The sequence below is a fragment of the Prunus dulcis genome, chromosome 3, assembly GCF_902201215.1.
Source record: "Prunus dulcis chromosome 3, ALMONDv2, whole genome shotgun sequence".
Taxonomy (NCBI): domain Eukaryota; kingdom Viridiplantae; phylum Streptophyta; class Magnoliopsida; order Rosales; family Rosaceae; genus Prunus; species Prunus dulcis.
In genome coordinates, this window is record NC_047652.1 from 11,250,989 (window position 1) to 11,272,308 (window position 21,320).

The window sequence follows — 21,320 nt, forward strand, 5'->3', positions numbered from 1 at the left end:
TATAGGCGATCAGTCTGGATCATAAAATGATCCAGGAACGTCTGCTTGAGACTATCGAATGAGTTGATGGTGCGGGGGTGGAGTCTATAGAACCAATTCAGGGCCGCGCCGCTGAGGGTGGAAGGGAAGAGGAGGCACATGCCTTCATCAGTGAGGCCTTTGCACCCAAGGGCAGACTGGAAGGAGTGGATGTGGGTGAGGGGGTCCTCCGTGCCAGTGTAGAAAGCGATGCGGAGCAGCTGGATATCTTTCTCCAGGTGGTAGTGGAGGATACGTAAAGTAAAGGGGCCCAGTCGTGGTTTTGCCCAAAGGGGTTGATGGCTGCTATGTTGTTCGCTCTCCAGACGCCGGACCTTTTCAAAGAGAAGCCTCATGGCTGGGTCGGCATGAGGAAGAGTTTCAGGTGCCAAAGGCCTGGGGACGGGGCCGGCAGGGGCTGGGGAATGTTCCCAATCTTCCAGCGTCTCAGTGTTATAAATTGGCCAGGTCTCCGAATTATAGAATTCCCAACTATCCGAATCCCAGACACCTTCCTCGTCGGGTACGCGGACGGGGCCTGGCGAAGGGCCTAGGTGTGTTGCCCGTGGGTCCTCGAGGTTGACAGAGATAGGGATCGATCCTGGCTGACGGTCCGAGATGAGATCCCTGCAATCTTGGTAGATCCTGACTGGTTCATGGGGCCGGTCCTTCGGTGGGGGAACGCAAAGGAGTCGTGACTGGGTTAGCTCAGGATGAAGGTGGTCTTTACCCTTGCGGAGCCTAGATTGGGCCGGGGCGCTGTGGCTGGAATGTGCTGGCTGGTTCGGCTGAGTATGCCCAACGTTCTGGGTGAGGTCTTGTTGGGCATCCTGGGCGCGAGTCCTCTCTTGGTTCCGCTTTAGAGCACGATAGTCATGCTCTAGCTCAGCATTCCGGCAATGAAGATGCTCGTATTTCTCCGACATTTTAGTAATACTGTCGCGGAGGCGCTCCACTTCTGCCTGGAGAGTGGCATCTCCCAAAGATTTCCTTCGGGAAGTACCATCGCGGGGGGTATGGTGCTGGGTATCGCGGCTATCCTCGGTCGGCATAGCAGAGTGTGGGGTGAAGAAGAGGCGACGGGGCCTGATGGGTGAAGGAGCCAGCTGGGCTGATAGAGAAAGAGGGGATTCAAGTGTCGAATTCCCACAGACGGCGCCAAACTGTTGATGCTCAAAATGGCCCGGCCAATATTGAGTCCAACTTAGTGATGAGATGTGCGGGGTCTTCAGCAGGGAAGAGGGCTGAGGCCCTTGGTGAAATAGGTTGGTGGGAGACCTGCAGAAGACAAAGTGGTAGAAGCAATCGTTAAGCTTCGGACACCGGTGTGGTGCCGGCCGAAGGCTCTCCGATGCCTAAGTCAGTTACAAGTAGTAATTCTGGCAGAGTAACAGTAAAAGTGGGAGAATAGTTACCCTTTTTACTTGGGTACTGTTCCCTATTTATAGGGAGGTGAAAGTGGGAGCTTTGCACAAAGTTCCAATGTGGGACTTTGTGCAAGTCGTCGTGGTGGCGACACGTGTCCTGGAGATTAGGTTTGGCAGCTGGGAGCTTCGGCAGGTGTCTGGCACCTCGGAAGTGTGTCTTCCTTCGGTAGGGGAGAAGACGTGGCTGCCTTGGTGCTAGTCGCTTTGATGCTGGGTCTGCTCGGTTCACTATGGTGTAAACATCAACAACGGTCAAGGTTTAAACCTCTTATAAATATATTGCCAAGTAAGCAACATGTTTCCCTTCTACATATGTATGATGTAATAGATGTAAATCTTCCTCCCCATCCTACATATGAACCACGGTGCATAAGAATAGTATATCCTTTAGCTTTAATAGACCTGTTAAAGAGTCGTGTGAAACATGGAATTCGTACATGAAGCATATTAGATTTTGGGAGATTCTTTCTTACTGGTTCTTATTTTTGTAATTTTATTGACATGTGAAATTACTCGTTGGATGTCTATATATGCGTAGAGGGGGTTAAATAAGTAAATTTGAGTTTTTTAGCAATAAATAATAATTGACTTTCGAAGTAGGATTGATATGGGTTATCAATCTTGAAATGTGCAGAGCTTAAAAGACCACTCATATATTTATTTTACGTGGTAAAACCCCACTTCTAGAGAAAATCCACAGGACTCCTTAGTCTAGAACAAATCCACTATAAAATTAAGAGTACAAGAAGTACTCACACACTTATCCTAGACTCAATCTAGATAAAGTTTACCGACTTCTGTGTAACTCAACTTGTGTCACGAGATGATCTTCGGTTGAACGCAATACTGGTCACAATTGCTTCAAGCTCACCAGAGGATAAACGCCACAACAGTCTTGGTGCCCTCAACCGTATGAGTCATTGACATGTATATGTATGCAATATGTATGATGAAAGGATTTGATAAATCACCAAGCAACAAAGGAGCACTTGATGACTTACCAAAGAAAATAAGTACATCAGCTTTTCCAAAACAAATTCAATATGCTTAAAGATTTTAGGCGTTGAAAAGCTTAACCATTGAAAAGAAACAACCATCCTTTTATTCCATGTAGGTTTCACTCATTAGAGAGAAACCCACATAACCACACTTCCTGTCCAACAAAGATTCTCAAAACCAATTCAACTCAGACTTCTAAACCTGATGCAAAAAGGTCTCTTCATTGAGACACCAAAACAGCAGCCAACCAATTATCCAATTAATAATATAAATTCTAATTCAATAAGAATATAAATTCTGATTCAATAAGAACTCTTAGTGATGACACCAAACAACCACTTTTATAAAGAACCAATTATCTCCTAAAACAAGTCAATTAGGAGATAAGCATAGTGCACGTCACTATAAGAAATGCTAATATTTTAACTTCAATCACAATGACATTGAAAATAACTTTAACTATAAATCCTATCGTGAATGCATGATTATGTCATGATTTACCTGTTGTCAAGTTTTTCATATGGTCAAGTAATGCCTCGAAAGTATGGGGTTGAATGAGTTGTGCTAAAATGTCCAGTAACAATTCCTCACAACCTAATTTTCAACCTGTGCTAGAGTCTAGGAAATGCCAACACAATTTTCGTACTACTAAGCTCACCAAATTATCGTCATGACAGAACTTTCTTTGAGATTGATCCTTCATAGTCCTGACGCCTCTTAGCGACTCCTGATATAGGTTATCGAATTAAGATGGTATGACCTCCTCTACTAGCTGAAGACTGCCATAAAAGCCTAGGCTTTGGCAGATTTCATTGTAGAGTTCACTCCATCAGCAAAAGAAGTGAAGATGGTCAATAGATTCAAGGAAAGTTTGAGAGCAGATAAGACCTCCTCTGCCGATCCTAACGTGCCCAACGACTTGTGGCAGTTGCTCGTAGATGGAGAGTCAAATCACAAAGGAGCTGGAGCAGGCATCATTATATCCACCCGGATGAAACTTTGTTGGAGCAGGCATCATTATAATCACACTGGGCCTTCCAGCCTCAAACAACAAAGTAGAGTACGAGGAGCTACTCGCTGGCCTGCACGCGACAAAGGAGCTATCGATCAAGAGGCTAGCCATCTACTCAAACTCCTAACTAATCACCAATAAAGCATCAAGGGAGTACATGGTGAAGCACCCAAGGATGATCCAGTGCCTAGGCAAAGTCCAAGAGCTTTAGAAGGTATTCCCTACCTTTACCATCCAAAAAATTCCCGGGGTAGAAAAGACACATGTAGAAGCGCTGGCAAGTCTGGGATCATCATTGGATACCCAGTTCAGACGTTTAATTCCAGTCGAGCATCGAAGACGCAGGGCCGCGGGACCTAATGGAGATTGATGAGGATCCCAACAGGTAAGACCCCATCATCGACTACTTGATAAACGAAAGTAAGAAGCTATAAGATACTACATGAAGGACAACAAGTTTGTTCAAAGATCATATTTAGGTCCTTATCTCACCTGCATCAAGTACCCGCAAACTCTCGAAATGCTCTACGAAATCCATGACAGCGAGTGTGGAAACCATTCGGGAGGCAGGTCACTTGCTTAGAAAGCTCTAAGCATAAGGTACTTTTGGCCTACCATGACACATGACTCCACAGAGTATGTCACTGACAACGAGTCACAGTGTATGTCTAGAAGAACATTATTTGTCGGTTTGGCTACCCACAGTCGTTGGTTACTGACAACGGGTCACAATTCATTGGTAGCCAAATCATTGCATTCTTTGTAAAGTATGACATCAAACAACACTTGTCAACTCCTAGATATTCACAAGACAACGGCCAAACAGAAGCATCTAACATGATTGTGTTGGATTTCCTGAGGATAAGACTTCAAGGCGCTGAAGGAAAATAGGTCGATGAACTTCCTGGGGTCCTATGGGCTTATCGCACCACCAAAAGAAGATCAATTGGCAAAACCCCATTTTCCCTCGCCTACGGAACTGAAGTAATCATTCCACCTCATATAATTGTTCCATCTATGAGCATCGACGTGGGCAGCCTTGATTAGAATTGTGAGCAGATAAAGGTCAACCTCGACCTACTGGAGGAAAAAAGAGAAAAGGCCATTGTTTGAGTTGTAACTTATCAACATTAGTTGCATCCTACTACAACAAAAAAGCCGAAGTTAGATAATTCCAACATGGAGACCTTTTGCTTAGAAAAGCCTTCATTTCAGCACAATTGGTCCTTCAAACCAACATACTCATTTTGAGACAACCTATGATTGTACAAGCATTCCTCCCCTCTCTGTGTAACACCCGACTCCAAATTTAATCTCTTATTTAAATTATTTAAGTGAAATTACAAATTTACCCTTGGGTTAGGGGTATTTTGGTCATTTTCTTACTCGAAAAGAGTTTGGGACAGTGACTGGTATTTTTGGGTAGGTCGTACTGAGATGAGTCCGTAGACACGTAGTGGGATCGATTCGGAGTTGAAACGAAGAAGTTACGAGCAAAACAATCTCGGTGGCAAAACCATAAATATTTCGAAATGGGTTTTTTTTTTTTATAAAAATCAGATTTCCTTCTCTCTCTCTCTCTCTCTCTCTCTCCCCCTGCGTGCAGAAACAGCTCCCTGTTACTGTTCACCGCGGTGGTTTTTGGGCCATCATCGTCGCATCTGGCCACCGCTTGGGGTGGCACCGATCCCAAAAGAACCGGGCCACCTCCCTCTTCCCATCCCAACCAATCTCAGCCGCTGGAACCACCTGTGATTGCCGAAAAATGCAAAAATCCGACCGATTTTAACCCTAAATTCACGGAGCTCGTTCGAACACCTCCTACCACCATTTTCGTCAATGTAGGTATGCTTTCTCATCCTTTTAATGTGTTCTAGCTGATGGTTGGGTAGGATTGCATTAATTTTGAGGGTTGATGGGTCGATTTTGAAATTGAAAATCTGCCGATTTTTGGATCACTATTCCGACCACTTCTGGCCATTTTTTTGGGGTATGTCCAAAACAAAAGTGGCTCCAAATAGGGTGTTATACCTAGGATAGGAGTTTAGAGCCGTGGTTTTGAGATTTTCTGGCGATGTGTAATCGCTTTGGGCACCGACGCACTACAGGCGCGCGCAGCGGCGCTTGGGCACTGTAGAGAAAGGGCACTATGTCCCGATGTAATCTTCTGGTTCTCACGAGTGCGTAGGTGTGCTCGGATTTCAATTTGGATACTGTTTGAGTCTTGAATAGATATCGCCTATTGCGCGTTAACCGGGTTCGATAAGTTGGGACCGTTGGATGGTCTTGAATTTAATATATGTTAATCTAGGCATTTTCTAGGATCGTGTAGGAATTTACGGATCGTGAATCGAAGCCCCGGATGTTCCGATTTAATAATTTAAAGTTTATGTTTATATTAACCGTCAGATCGTGCGATCGTGAGCGATCCGACCGTCCGATCTAGACCAAACTTACAGGACGAGTGTCCTATACATTGTAGAACCCATAGAAACTTTCGGATCTGAATTTGGAGGTCGTGGGCCCTGTGGGCCCTTTTGACCAAGTATGGGTAGTTTGACCCTTGGTTGACCTTGAGTCTTCCGAGGTAGTTTTACCTTCCTAGGAGGATTATAATGACCCTAGTGACAGGTCTTAAGCGTTGTTGATGGTTTATACAATATTAGAGTTTAACTTATATATTTAAATATAGGTATAAATGTATGAAAAGAGTTTAGAATGTTAGTTTGAAGTGCTATACCCACTACCCTAGGTACCTCCTCGGATTTTGATTACACTATAAGTAACACCTTATGATTGTTAGGTCCCACGTGGCATAGGTTATCCGGCGTTCGGACAGACCTCATACGTGGCGTTGGTAGTACCGGCGTATGGGGAGATTATGTGATAATATGTTAAGGTCGCACGTGGCGTAGGTTATCCGGCGTGTTGACAGATACATGGCGCTGGTAGTACTGACGTATGGGGAGATATTGTGACATGATATTGAGGTCTCGCGTGGCGTAGGATTTTCAGGCATTGAGATAGACCCCATATGTGGCATTGAAATTTCCGACATATGGGGAGATTATGTGATTGTTAGATCCCACATGGCGTAGGTTATCCGGCTTGCGGATAGACCCCATACGTGGCGTTGGTAGTACTGGCATATGGGGAGATTATGTGACAATATGTTGAGGTCGCACGTGGCGTAGGTTATCCAGCGTGTTGACAGACCCCATACGTGGCATTGGTAGTACCGGTGTATGGGGAGATATTGTGATATGATGTTGAGGTCTCGCATGGCATAGGATTTTCCGGCGTTGAGACAGACTCCATATGTGGCGTTGGAATTTCCGGTATATGGGGAGATTATATGATTGTTAGGTCCCACGTGGTGTAGGTTATCCGGCATGCGCACAGACCCCATACGTGGCTTTGGTAGTACCGGCGCATGGGGAGATATTGTGATATGATGTTGAGGTCTCGCATGGCGTAGGATTTTCCGGCATTGAGACAGACCCCATATATGGCGTTGGAATTTCCTGCATATGGGGAGATTATATGATTGTTCGGTCCCACGTGGCGTAGGTTATCCGGCGTGCAGACAGACCCCATACTTGGCGTTGGTAGTACCGGCGTACGAGGAGATTATGTGACAATATGTTGAGGTCGCACGTGGCGTAGGTTATCCGGTGTGTTGACAGACCCCATATGTGGTGTTGGAATTTTCGGCATATGGAGAGATTATGTGAATAACAGAGAGATGAATAAAGGTATTGTATGTGTTGGAATTGGATTTTAGTGGACAGAACTACGTGTGGCTTGATCCTTCAAAAAGGGTACGTAGGCAGCCTAGGGTAGTGCCTAGGTGCAGCCGGAGGCTAAACTTTACTCATCTTGTGTGTTGGAGATTGGTTCGGACCTTGTTGTTGCTCCTGAGATTTAGGTGAAAATAAGATGCCGTCTTGTTAGGAGGTTTAAATTTTGTACGTTTAATATTTGGGAATTTAGATGATGGAAATCGCATTTGGCGTTTATAATTGTGTTTAGAATCTGTTAGTGGTTTCGTTTCGAATTATTTGAAGGCCGAAGGCCGATTATGTGATTACATGAAGTTATATTGTGCGTGCTGCCTGTTGGGATATAAATTGTGAATTTTACGCAGGTTGAAATTTGGGGAATATTCAATTTACAGGGGAGACTCTACCGAAATTTCGGTAGAAAGTCTCGTGCCCTTATTCCTTTTTGTAGAAAAAAGGATATAGTTTTAGAAGTGGGCCCGACATCGGGGTGATGTCGGGAATTTCCACAGGATTCGTCTCGAGTTTCGAGAAATTCGGAGCGGGTCCTGTCACTCTGTGATTGTTCAGTATGCACAACCACAAATTTTGGTGATAACTTTGAAGCTATAAAGGCATCCCATTCCAGTTTCTCTATGAGTTTATATAGTTGAGGGGGTTCTTTTAACTTCTCCTTGTCATTTGTGAATGGAAGAATAAACTGCCTCGTTAAGGTACACTTGAAATCCTTCTATCTTTTTGTGGCAGACGATAACACCAACTTCTTGCCCTCTTGCCCAACCACATAAGCCATCTGAACAGCTTCCCAAATATGCTCCTTTATATCCTTGGCCAATGTAGTCCATTTCTTGTCCAACAAAGGGACTCTGGTGCGTGCTAAAACCCCAATATATGATTGCATCTCAACAATTGCCTAGCCATGTGGTCTGCCTCTTTTATTGTACTCAACTACAAGTTTAATCTTTTGGATTTTTCTCTTCACAACACGGCTCATTGTGTTGATACCACGAGTTGACTTTGGCTCCTCATCAAATGTCGTTGAGCTATTTGGTTCTTTCTCGACAGATGAAGCAAATCTCATCTTCTTCGAGGACTTGCTTTGAGCTGCTTTGTCCATTAATTTGAGCCTTTGAAATTGCAAGCTCCTTACTTTGAGCTATTGAAACTTGAGCCTCCTTACTTTGAGATTTAGAAACCATGTTTAGAGAGAAATATAACCTCTAAGTGAAAGAAAAAAAAACGACGGTTATTTAAAAAAAACGACGTAATATTACATTTCACACATCAGTAGATAATAACTACCGTCCTGCTATCTTGTCCTTGTTGAAGCATTTGAATCTAAGTAGAAACCCAATTATGAGGCTTCCAGAAAACATGAACGGTCTTATTATGCTCCAGACTCTTGAGATACAAGGCTGCACAAAGCTACGCACTCTTCCAAAGCTCCCACAGAGTCTAAGAAAATTGTATGCAAGTTATTGTACATCATATGGAAGCAAATTTCCCCACGAGAATATTCGATTGGAAAGAATCCCCTTTCTTCTTCGCCGCCGCTTTCTCCCAACAAAATAGAACAAATAAGAGGACCACACTTGTGGGGTGTTGGCCAAAGGCCCTCCGATGCCTAAATTAGTTCAATTGAATCGTATAGAAAACAATAGCTAATAGGGTACGGAGATATGTTTATAATATAAACCGGGCGGCCGGAGCCTTATGTAAAGGAGAGAGAGAGAGAGAGAGGAGGTGGCTAGGGTCTGTGAGGGGAAGATTTCTAAAGAGTTTTTAGTAGTAGTTCTGACGTACCTTCATCCTTGTGCGTAGCCAAGTATTTATAGTGGCCTTGGAGAGGTTGGTGAGGTTGGTGTATTTAGGGATTAGGGATTTAACCAAATCCCTAATTAAGGCGAGGATCAAATACATCCAACTTGAATTAGGTAATTTCCCAATTAATTCAAGTAACCCCCAATTTGATTAGGTAATTCCCAAATAGGTTAAGTAACTCTCAATTAGGTCAAATAATTCCCAAATTGATTGGCCTAATTATTTGACCTAGGGTTCAGGTTTAATTTGGTTCCCACACATCACTTGAAAGAATAACGAATCTACCAAACATGTTTGAATCATTGGATTCAAGTCTTCGGAAATGCAAGAAGTTACATGAAGTTCAAAGCTTGTTCAACATAAAACCATTGGGAAGGGTTGACATAGAAATGATCAGTGATATGGGCCTGTTTAATTTAGAATCCACAGGAGGAAGTACTGAAGTTGAAATGACCAACTACCTGACATGTACAACAAGGAAGGGGCCCCTCCAGGTTCTCTCTCTCTCTCTCTCTCTCTCTCTCTCTCTCTGTTTGAATAATTAACTTGTCATTGTAACATATGATTTATATGAAACAGGGACTGTATGAATGTGGCATAATTAGTATTTTTGTTCATGGAAACAAAATTCCAGATTGGTTCACCTACAGGAGCATGGGTAATTCTGTTTTGTCTATTATTCTACCTTCACATCTTAATCTCAAGATCCGAGGGTTAAATGTATGTGTTATGTATTCACGCCGCCCATTTTGGTTTAGTGCTACAAACTTTCTTAAAGTTAGTAATGAGATCAAAGGTCTTAAGTGGACTTATTGCCCAGTTGCAGCAGGTCTCCCAAAAAAGAACCAAGACATGCTGTGGCTAAGCCACTGGCGGTTTGAAAATGATGAATTGGAGGAAGGAGAAAAAGTACATGTTTCGATAAATGAGGAATTTAGTTTCTGGGCAAAGGAGTTCTGTATCCAGCTTGTGTATGAGAAGGACCCATCAAAAATGGAAAATATAACAATCCAACAGGAAACACCTCCTTCGAGCCAGATTGCCGCTGCTGGAAATGTATCAGCATCAGCATTCAAGTATCAATTCGGGGCAGGCAAATACTTTTTATCTAACCATCGAGCTCGTATTCATCAATGTTAATTCTCAAATAGCCAGATGAACCCAGCTTATCTTGAATATTCATACTTATTTGATCAAGATGTTCATCCTTCACGAAAATGATTACATCTGTTTGAAAGAATCTTAGACTGCTCACGCTCCTTTTATGTAGGCACAGAGGATTGGCCTCCATCCAGCATTGTTCTTTGACCGTTGTAAGAGAAACATCAGCATTAATTGTCTCCAGTGAGTCTCATTTTCTGTTTTTCTTGGTCATACAATTTTAATTGCTTTGTATATATTCAATGGTTTTGTTAGATTTATTGCTTCATTGCATTCTTGTGTGAGGTATAAATTTTAATTGGTTCTCTGGAATTTTGGGATGGCTTCCAAGGGTTGCTTGTGGTGCAACAAAATTTGAGTGCTTGCATAAACAATTGCAAGATCTGCAATGTTTGGGCCTAAACCATTGTTCTTTTCCTTTTCTTTTATTTATTTATTTTTATGTCGATGTTCTCCCCGGTTTTCTTCTAGCAATTACATTCTCTTTTTTACTGCCCGTGCGGCCCTCTTATTTAAAATTTGGAATGTTATTAGGTTGATTTGCACTAAGTTGAAATCATAGCCTTGAGTTTCCAATAGGTTGATTTTTTTTTATGGCCCAGCTGGTACTAGCTGTTTGAACAATAAACAAGATTCCAGATTGGTTTCCTAACAGGAGCATGCATGAGTAATTAATGAGACAAAAGGTGTCAATGTGTGTCAGCATCAGCGTCAAAGTATCAACTCTGGACGGGCAAATACTTCCTCTGTGACCATTGGTTTTTTATTTTTATTATTTTTATTAACCATGAAACATTGCAAATTTACTTATAAAGAATAACTTTTCTTTTTGTTAGGTGGCTGAAAGACAATGGACATTGACTTTGGTCACCCTGATCATCCATCCATTTCTCATTGTTTTTATCTTTGTTTTTTTTTTTTTCCCCATTTGCATATAATACAAACTGCGCAATGCATGAGTTCTTTTTCATCCACTCATTGGGGGACAGTTAACTTAATTTCAATGGCTTCCTCCTCTAAATAAAAGTGTGGCAGCTATCATGCATTCTTGAGTTTGAGAGGCGAAGATACACGCAAGGTGTTTGCAGATCACCTCTACAGGGCTTTGGAGCTTGCATGGATACACACAAACACAAACACACACACACACACACAGACTCTCTCTCTCTCTCTCTCTCTCTCTCTCTCTCTCTCTCTCTCTCTCTTAGGGATGGCAACGGGTCGGGTAGGGGCCGGGTATGACAATACTATCCCCTTCCCCGGTCTCCATCCCCACCCCCGGCCTCAAACCCATCCCCGTTTAATAGGTTTCGGGGAATCCCCATCCCGGATCCCATCAGGGGACTATTCTCCATACCCGCCCCAAATCCCAGATTTTTTTTGCATAAAAAATATCTTTCATACATTTTAACATTAAGTTTCATATTAAATTATCATTCAACACATCCAAATTAACTATAAAGTTCAACTAAACTATTCAAAATCACATCAATATGAAATTCCAAAGAAGATTAGGAAGAATTAGGAGAGGGTGGTTAACTTAAAGTTAAACATAAATAATATAATTATATATTTATATATATATTTATTTAAATATTAACATATATATTTTTGGGTCGGGTTCGGGGATGAGGACGCCAATACCATCCCCTCCCCATCCCCATAGGAGATTTTTCAAGTTCGGGGATCCCCATACCCGATACCCGTTTGGCCCCAAAATCTTCCCCCGTTGGGGTCGGGGACCAGATGGGGACCCGCACCGGCAGGGATTTTTGCCATTCCTACTCTCTTTCTCTCTCTCTCTCTCTCTCTCTCTCTCTCTCTCTCTCTCTCATTATTATCACTATGAATTATGTGAACTAGTACATTTGATCTCCATCAAACAGGTAGTGTATGAATGTAGTATATTTAGCATTTTCCTTCATGGAAGCAAGATTCCAAATTGGTACAGCTACATGGGCAGGGGAAACTCAGCTCTAGGCGTTACGTGCATGTGTTGTCTATGAACCAATATAAAACCTGATACTCAGCCTTGGTTTCGACAATGTAAGTTTGTAATTAAAGCAAGTAATGATGGCAGGACCCGTCCCGTAATTTTCTGGAAACCGAAGTGGACCTCGTCTTTGTTCCGACATCATCCTGATGCCGGGCCAATTTACTAAAAACCGAGACTCTCTACCAAAATTTTGCAGAGTCTCCCCTGTAAATTAAGCAAACCCAACAAAAATTTCAACCTGCAACATACAAAATAATCCCAACCAGCAGCGTGCTTTCATAATACCACAAAACACACTAAATGGCCTCCGGCTTCACAGGTAAAATCTACCATTGGCGATAACAGAGCATCTACTGAATTTAGTTTACAAGAACAATTGAGTAGAAGAAATTACTCAGATCCTAACTAGGAAAGTTCACAGTTCGAGCCTTGTACACCACTTGCACGCTTCCTAGAGCGACTACTGTCTAGGGGGCGCAAAACAGAAAACATGTGAGTAGACACAAACAAGATTTGGAGTTAAAACAGTAACCCCACCGTATAAAAGTAATGCTCAAGACATGCAGATTCACAATTCATAATTTAATTATTCGAAATATATTTCATTAAAACTCTTTAAAAACACAAATCATTTCATCCATAAACCACATTCTTACAATCTTGTTGCTTCTACCAACCCACTGATAAACTCTAATTGCTTCACTCTCACAACTATATATAACTATATATATATATAAAAATATAACTATACAATATACTCATTACACTACTTAGGTACCGGGAAAACAATCCAACCGGAGGATCGTTTAACTAGCCCGCAGGATTTTCAGGTGCTATCCTGCGTCTAGGGATGAGCGGTCCAACCGGGAGGTGAAACTCCATAGCTCACACACCGGAACATCCAATGCCATGTGTAGCTCCAAAACTAAGTCCTACGCGCGCAGATTGGATCATCACACACCAAAACATCCAACGCCATGGGTGATGACCCCAAACAATATACAGAGTCTTTCCATACGCCGGAACATCCAACGCCGCATATGGAAAGTGTCTCACATGTCGGAACATCCAACGCCTCGTGTGAGACTGATAACCTATTCTTCCCATGCGCCGGAACATCCAACGCCATGTGTGGGAAGTCTAATAACTGGGGAAGGTACTTACATAGTGTAATCATACAACTTCTCTCAATAACCCCTCATATTCAAGTTCTTCCAGAACTCACCTCCACAACCCAAGTATCTCGCCTATAGAGAATATACATATATATATATATATATATTAACTTCCCCAAAATCCATATAAAATATACTCTCGATACCCAAATATGTCAAACCCACAATATGTTGCCAAAGCGCTATACAAACATCAAATTCAACCCATGAATATAACATATTCAATAAACCATTAAAAACATTATGCATAAATATTTCATCAATAAAACCATGCATATGATTGAAAACAAAGTCCACTCACAAATATTCTCACGCTGCCTGACCACGAGAGGGTCCTGCCTCCTGAGTACGTGCAGTCGGAGCACCTATTTCGAGATACGAACCCTTAATTAATATAAAATTACTTCGAAGCGAAAATAACAATTTAAATATTTAAATCCCCAAATTCCCAGTATGTGTACGTTAAAGGAGGTATCCTAAGGTCCGATTACAGGTTTAGGCATCGCTAACCCACAAACTTTGCATTGTTGAATCGGAACATCCGGGGCTCCGATTCATGATCCCTGAAGTCCTATACAGTCCTAGGAATACCTAGAACAACATATTTTAATTGGGAAAAGATCTAACGGTCAGAACCTATCGAACCCGGATAACGCACAAAATGCGAAAATTCGTTCGATAGTCAAACGACGTCCGAATTGAGATTCGCGAAATCCTATGCACTCGTGACAACCTAAGGATCTCATTGGGTCAAATTGCAACTTCACCAACTTCGCCCACGTGCCGCCACACGCACTGGCAGCGTGTGGGTGAGTAGAGTAAATTCCGGTGACGGAAAAACTCCACACCCGAGCTCACCCTTCCTATCCTAGCTTCTACTCAAGGTCAGGATCACTTCATTCAACTACGGGGAGGTCCAATTTGGACAGCAACTGGCTGGAATTTAATTTTGAAATTCGGCCAAAACCTAGGTTTACAAAATATGTTTCTACACATCAAATCGATCCAAACCTATCCCAAAAAACAGCTAGAGCTCAGAAAATGGATGAGAAACCTCACCTTATTCACCGGGTTTGGGCGGCGGAGACGACGGCCTGACGACGGAAAATCTCCGGTTCAAACCAGTCGAGATCGTGGCCTGGATTCGTGGTTTTGGAAGGGAAAAGCTGACAGGTCTTGACCGGGAAGTCGAGGGGAGTTGATCAGGATTGGTGGCACACCCAACCGTGGCCGGTGCTGGAAGAATCGAAGAGAGAGAAAGTCAGTGTCGGGGAGAGAGAAAGACTGAGAGAGAGAGAAAACTGATCGCGCTAGGAGAGAGAGTTGAGGTGAAAAATCTGATTTTTACTTTTAACTCTTTCCGAAATAATTACAAGTTTGGCACTGAATTATTTTTGATCGCCAAATCTTCGTTCAAACTCCGATTCAAGCCTACCGCATGTCTACGAATTCGTCTCAGTACAACCTCAAGGGGTGTTAGTGTAAATAACTCTTCAAATTCTTCATTATCTTCACCATATCAATATTATTGATATTACAACGATATTTTGGCCAAATGTTGTTGAAGTGTGAGATATTATCGACATCCATATTTTCCAATATTATCGATATTTCTACGAGATATGTATGGATATTTCCCAAAATATATCTAGATCAGAAAAAACGATAATATTCTCGATATTTCGTCGATATTTTAGTCCTTGGTTGTGACCAAATGAGGTATTTGTTTTCACCTTCCATAGTCAAACTTCTTATCAGCCTAGGGCAGATAAAAGTTATGGACTGTTGAATGATGGAAGAAATTGTTGCAGAGACAGAAGCAGAACATGCAGAGGGAATGAAACTTCCTCTAGTGAAGTCCATCATGCTTCGTAATCTACCAAACNGTCAAGCATGTGTGCACTAAAGCTTATACTTTAAAGTACCCATCCCTGGCGGAATTGGTTTACATTGATGGCATGTTTACTAATCCGTAATTGGATTAGGAGGAATTGAATTGAGGATGAATTGAATTGAGGAGGAGTTGGATTGAGGAGAATTAGATTCCGGGTTTCTAATGAAGTTGTTTACTAAACCATATAAATTGAGAGGAGTTAGATTCCGAATTCCTATTGAAGTTGTTTACTAAACCATATAGAATTGGGGTAGGAGTGGTATTAATTACTAAAATATCCTCGTTTTTGGGTTAAAGTAGTGGCATATTTGGAATTTTGAAAATTGTGTGAGGATATAATGGGTAAAAAAGATGAATTCATAATGGGTGAATTCTTCAGGAATTAGAATACAACCTCCCATTCCGGAATTGAATTCCTCCAAAATCAGGAATTCAATTCCTAATTTTGTGTGGGCCCCGCTTACTTTTCAATTCATTGATGTGAATTAAACAAAGGAATTCTCCATAGACGGAATTTAATTCCTGATTAGTAAACACACCATTAGTGTAAGAGTTGGAAAATATTTTTTAGACGAAATAGGATTGAAAAATTAATTCCTAATCAACCAACAACAAAAAAAAAAAAAAAAAAACTAATCAAAACACAAAACCCTAATCAATTAATCAAAACACAAGCCTTAATCAATTAATTAAAATACTGTCAATAAACCATTAATGAAACACAAATCTCATATAATAAATCAAACAAATTTCAATTTCAATTGAATTTAAAACTTTATATACCATCATCAATCAATTATAAACTCTAATATGAATAACAATATCAATCAATTAAAGGAAGAAAGCATAGCGTTTCTCATAATTATTTTACTCATCAGTGACTGAGTGAGAGATGAAATGAAACAGTTTTTCCTTGTTCTTTGGTGGTCTTCCCCTATTACTCAGCAAATTATTTGAAAACAATACCAAACAAATACTCAGTTTGCGAGAAAAACCGTAAACATAAATTAGAGAGAGAAAGAAAGAGTGGACATTGGATGTTGGTGGGCAAGAGGAGCTCTGTTTCTGGTCTTGAAGAACAGCCATTTGGCTCTCATGTGGTTATGGATGAGAGGGAATGTGAAAGTAATTGGGAATTAAGGGTTCTGCATGCTAGACTCGGGTAAAGGGCTGGGTGGAGAAATTGTTTTTTATAAAAAATTTGAATGCGCCTGGACCAAAACGACGTCGTTTTGGCCAGGAGCTTGTGAAAAAAAAGAAACGCGCGCGCTGCACACAGCAACACAACAGCGCAAGGTCGTCAAACACATGGTGTGCCATTGACGGTTGCACAGCAGCCATCCATGGGGTCGTCTGAGGACCTCCACTGCAAATTTTCCGGTCGGCATGGGGTCACATGACCCCTCTTGGAATTATTTGCGAAGAATCACCTGAGGACCCTGGAAAACGTAATAGAGTGTGGCATAAAGATGCCTCTAATGTTTTGAGAAAATTAACTGTAAGAAATGTGCTCTTTTATGCGTATGTATTCATAATCGTCTTGTGCATGGGACCAAGGGTCTTATGTGGACCTATTGCCCTCCTTTGTTTAAGCAGGAGGAGGGGCTGAAGACGGATATTGTGCTTTTTAGGGTGTTTTTAAATTAAGTGCATGTCAAATTTCCTGTAAATTTTCGTATTAATTAATAAGTTAATTTGCCGATTGGGTTGTTCAATCAAACAGGTATTCTAGTTGAGCAATCATTTAAAACTTCGTAACACCTTTACATAACCATATTTCGCCTGAGAGTGACTGGGATGGAATCCGAGCCAACTTGGGGTCTAGCTCTGTAGTGGAGGCTGAGCTGTGGGGATTTACAGCCGATTGTGTTTAGCTTGGGATTCAAGGTACAGGAATATTTAGGTGGAATTGGCCTCTTATTCATCAGTCAATACACAGGAAAATAAATTGTTTACATTTGTGCATGAAAAAAATTGTTTGTCTTAGAGCAAGTCCAGCGCGCACCCAAAACCAGGCAAAAGGCTGCCCTCGCGAGCCCAAACGACCTCCAGCACGCAACCAACAGCTCGGGCAAGGCCTGGGTCCCACCAATCTGGGCAAGCCCAAGGGCATATCTTGCCTGGGCTTCAACCCGAGGGCGCTGACATCAGCGGTGATGTCACGCTGACGTCAGCGAGCAAAAGTAAATTCAAAAAAATAAAAAAAAATACCAAAAAATTATGAATGTTTTCCTTATAAATACATAACAATTTTATTCACTTTCCCTATAAATACATAACAAGTTTATATTTTGTTGCATATATTTTTTTTTTTTCTTGCCTTTTCCTTAGCCTTTTGGGATGGAACCAAAAAAAACAAGGCTGCCACTATTCACATAAATAGTGGCAGCCCTTGCTTACCCTTGCCCTTGCCTTACCCCTTGTCGGTGGAGATGCTCTTACATATAGAAGCAGCTTCCTCGTTGACTTGACCTCAAAGACAAAAAGCGTGGCTGCTGGGGCTTTTCACCACCCACTTTTCTTATCGTTATTTTGTTCTCCATTTGCATATAATTCTGGGTACTGCCTCTCACAAACACAAACTACATATATGAACTCTTCCTGATCCATTATTATTACTAGACAGAGATCGAGTGCTTCCAAATGGCTGCTATAATAGCCCAGCTGGATGCTTCTTCCACCTTTTACCGGTGTACTTACGATGTGTTCTTGAGTTACAGAGGCGAAGATACACGCAAGGGGTTTACGGATCACCTCTACAGGGCTTTGGAGCAGGCTGGATTCCACACCTTTAGAGACGATGATGAGATCAAGAGAGGAGCAAACATTGCAGCTGAGATACAGAGAGCAGTACAAGAATCACGAGTATCGATAATTGTCTTCTCGAAGAACTACGCTTCCTCAACATGGTGCTTGGACGAACTTGTGAAGATCATGGAACGTAGAAAAGCTGATGATGGACTCATGGTGATGCCAGTATTCTATGATGTGGATCCATCCCATGTTAGGAAGCTGACTGGAAGTTTTGCAGATGCATTTTCTGGACATGAAGAGCACTTCAAGGAGGACATTCACAAGGTGGAGGAGTGGAGAAGAGCTCTTAGAGAGGTAGCAGATATGGGAGGGATGGTCTTAGGAGATTGGTAATTTCATTCCCAAAAACTTCTTACTCCGTGGTTGATTTTTATTCTGAAGTATTTGCACTTCTCTAATTCCTCGACATAGTTTTTGGAAGGTATTTATATATTCGTCAACAATTAAGCACATTTCATTAGAATTTAAATGAATAATAACAGGAATCGTAGCTCAAAACAGCTACAATATGAAAACAAATTGCAAGCATGCCTGTTGATTTAGTGTAATATTAGTGAAGCTTTATATGTGCAATTAAGGTTGGATTTTGCTTGTAATTTCTTTCATGTGACCGAGTAGCAGTTTGAATTAGAATATTCAATTGCTAACTATCCTATGCTCAATTGACAATAGCATGGGGGCTATCTTTCATTTCAATTGATGATATATCATCCATTGCATTCTTCTAACTATAAACCCACACACAAACACTCAAACACTTAATGTATACTGTGATATCAACCATTTATAGGTACGAGTCGCAGTTTATCCAAAATATTGTTGAAGAGATTGAAAATAAACTGAATCACACAACACCGAACATTGCTTCCCATCTGTTGGAATTGATAATCGTGTGCGAGGCATAAACATGTGGTTGAAGGATAGATCAAATGATGTGGGTGTAGCTGTTATCTATGGGATGGGTGGAGTTGGCAAAACCACCATCGCCAAAGCTGCTTATAAGCAGAACTTTGATAAATTTCAAGGTAGCAGCTTTCTTCCAGATGTTAGAGCAGCTTCAGAACAACCTAATGGTTTGGTTTGCTTGCAAAGAAAACTTCTTTCGGATATCCAAAAAGGGAAAACAAAGAAAATATACAGCATAGATGAAGGAATGAGCAAGATCAAACTTCTTGTGCGTTGCAAAAGGGTTCTTATAGTCCTTGATGATGTGAACCACTCTGAGCAATTCAATGCAATTCTTGGAATGCGAGAATGGTTTCATCCAGGAAGTAAAATTATCGTAACAACTAGACATGAAAATCTGTTAAATGATCATGCAGTTTATGCAATGTTTAAGGTTAAAGGATTAGGTGAGGGTGAATCACTGGAGCTTTTCAGTTGGCATGCCTTCAAACAAGCGCATCCTATCAAAGGTTACATGAACCTTTCAAGATCTGTAGTACAACACTGTGAAGGCCTTCCACTAGCTCTCCAAGTTTTGGGATCTTCTCTATTTGGAAAAAGTGTAGATCTACGGCAAAGTGCATTACAGAAGTTGCACATGATTCCTGATGAAAAGATTCAAAAGATTCTTAGAATAAGCTTTGATTCTCTAAAAGATGATCATGACAGGAATTTATTCCTTCATATTGTCTGTTTCTTCATAGAAAAGAAGATGGGTTATACAATTACAGTACTAGACAATTTTACAAGGATTGGAATTCAAAATCTAGTTGATAGATGTCTAGTGGAAATTGATATAGACAACAGGTTGATCGTGCATCAATTACTTAGAGACATGGGAAGGGCAATTATTCGTGAAGAATCACCCGAGGACCCTGGAAAGCGTAGTAGAGTGTGGCATAAAGATGCCTCTGACGTTTTGAGAAAATTAACTGTAAGAAACTTGCTCTCTTTTATATTTGTGCAATGCTTGTGAACTTGTTACTTACCAGATGTTCTGATTTCGTAGCAGGGAACAGAAACTATTAAGGGCCTCATGCTCAACCTTCCTAGCGAGGCAATATTTAGTACAAGTAACCAAAACCGGTGCCATGTTGAAGACTTTGATGGAAATTGTTCAAGACGACGTCGACTTGGTTACTTCTCGTGCATATCAATTAACTATTCCTCAACAAATTCAACTGCTGCATCAAATGAGGTAGACTTCAAGGCAGAGGCATTTAGAAGAATGCACAATCTTGAACTGCTCCTGCTCGACGATGTAAAAGTCAGTGGAGATTATGAAGATTTTCCAAAAAAATTAATATGGTTGTGCTGGCGAGGATTCCCTTTAAAATCAATACCAGAAAAATTTTATTTGGAAAATCTAGTTGGTCTTGACCTGCGAAATAGCAGCCTACAACATGTTTGGAAGGGAAACAGGGTATGATACTAATCTCTCTCTCTCTCTCTCTCTCACTCTTCACAAGTTTAGGTATCATTATATATACTCAACCAAACGAATTGCCATCTTTTTCAAACAGTTTCTTCTAGGACTGAAAATTCTTAATCTCAGTCATTCGCATAGCCTTGTGACAACCCCCGACTTGTCAGGAGTCCCTAACCTTGAGAAATTGATTCTTAAAGACTGCATAAATTTGGTTGTGATTGATGAATCCCTTGGAAACCTAGAGAAACTCATCTTCTTGAATCTAAAAGACTGCAAAGTCTCATGAAGCTTCCAACAAGAATTAGCATGTTGAGATCTCTTCAGGAACTTGATCTTTCTGGGTGCTCAAAGCTTGTGCTTCATACCAGTACGACTGCTGCTAATCACTTACACTCTACAACTAGAGTTAGGAAGAAATTAAATATGTTATCAGAAAAAATATGGCAATCGATATGGTTGTGGAGGTCATGGGTATCACCAAGAAATAAGCTTGAATCAGCCAGTTTGTCCATGGAAATCTGGCCAAATTGCTTAGGAACCTTAAGTCTGGCTGACTGCAATCTGTCAGAGATTCCTGGTGATCTTAGTATCTTGTCCTTGTTGAAGCATTTGAATCTAAGTAGAAACCCAATTCTGAGGCTACCAGAAAACATGAACGGTCTTATAATGCTCCAGACTCTTGAGATACAAGGTTGCACAAAGCTACGCACTCTTCCAAAGCTCCCACGGAGTCTAAGAAAATTGCATGCAAGTTATTGTACATCACTTGAAAGAATAACGAATCTACCAAACATGTTTGAATCATTGGATTCAAGTCTTTGGAAATGCAAGAAGTTACATGAAGTTC

The 21,320-nt window shown here is 41.3% G+C and overlaps 1 pseudogene; it reads left to right on the top strand.

The window, feature by feature from the left end:
* The first annotated feature begins 17,928 nt into the window (after nt 1-17,928).
* On the top strand, nt 17,929-20,914 carry LOC117621747 (annotated as a pseudogene).
* The last annotated feature ends 406 nt before the right edge of the window (nt 20,915-21,320 follow it).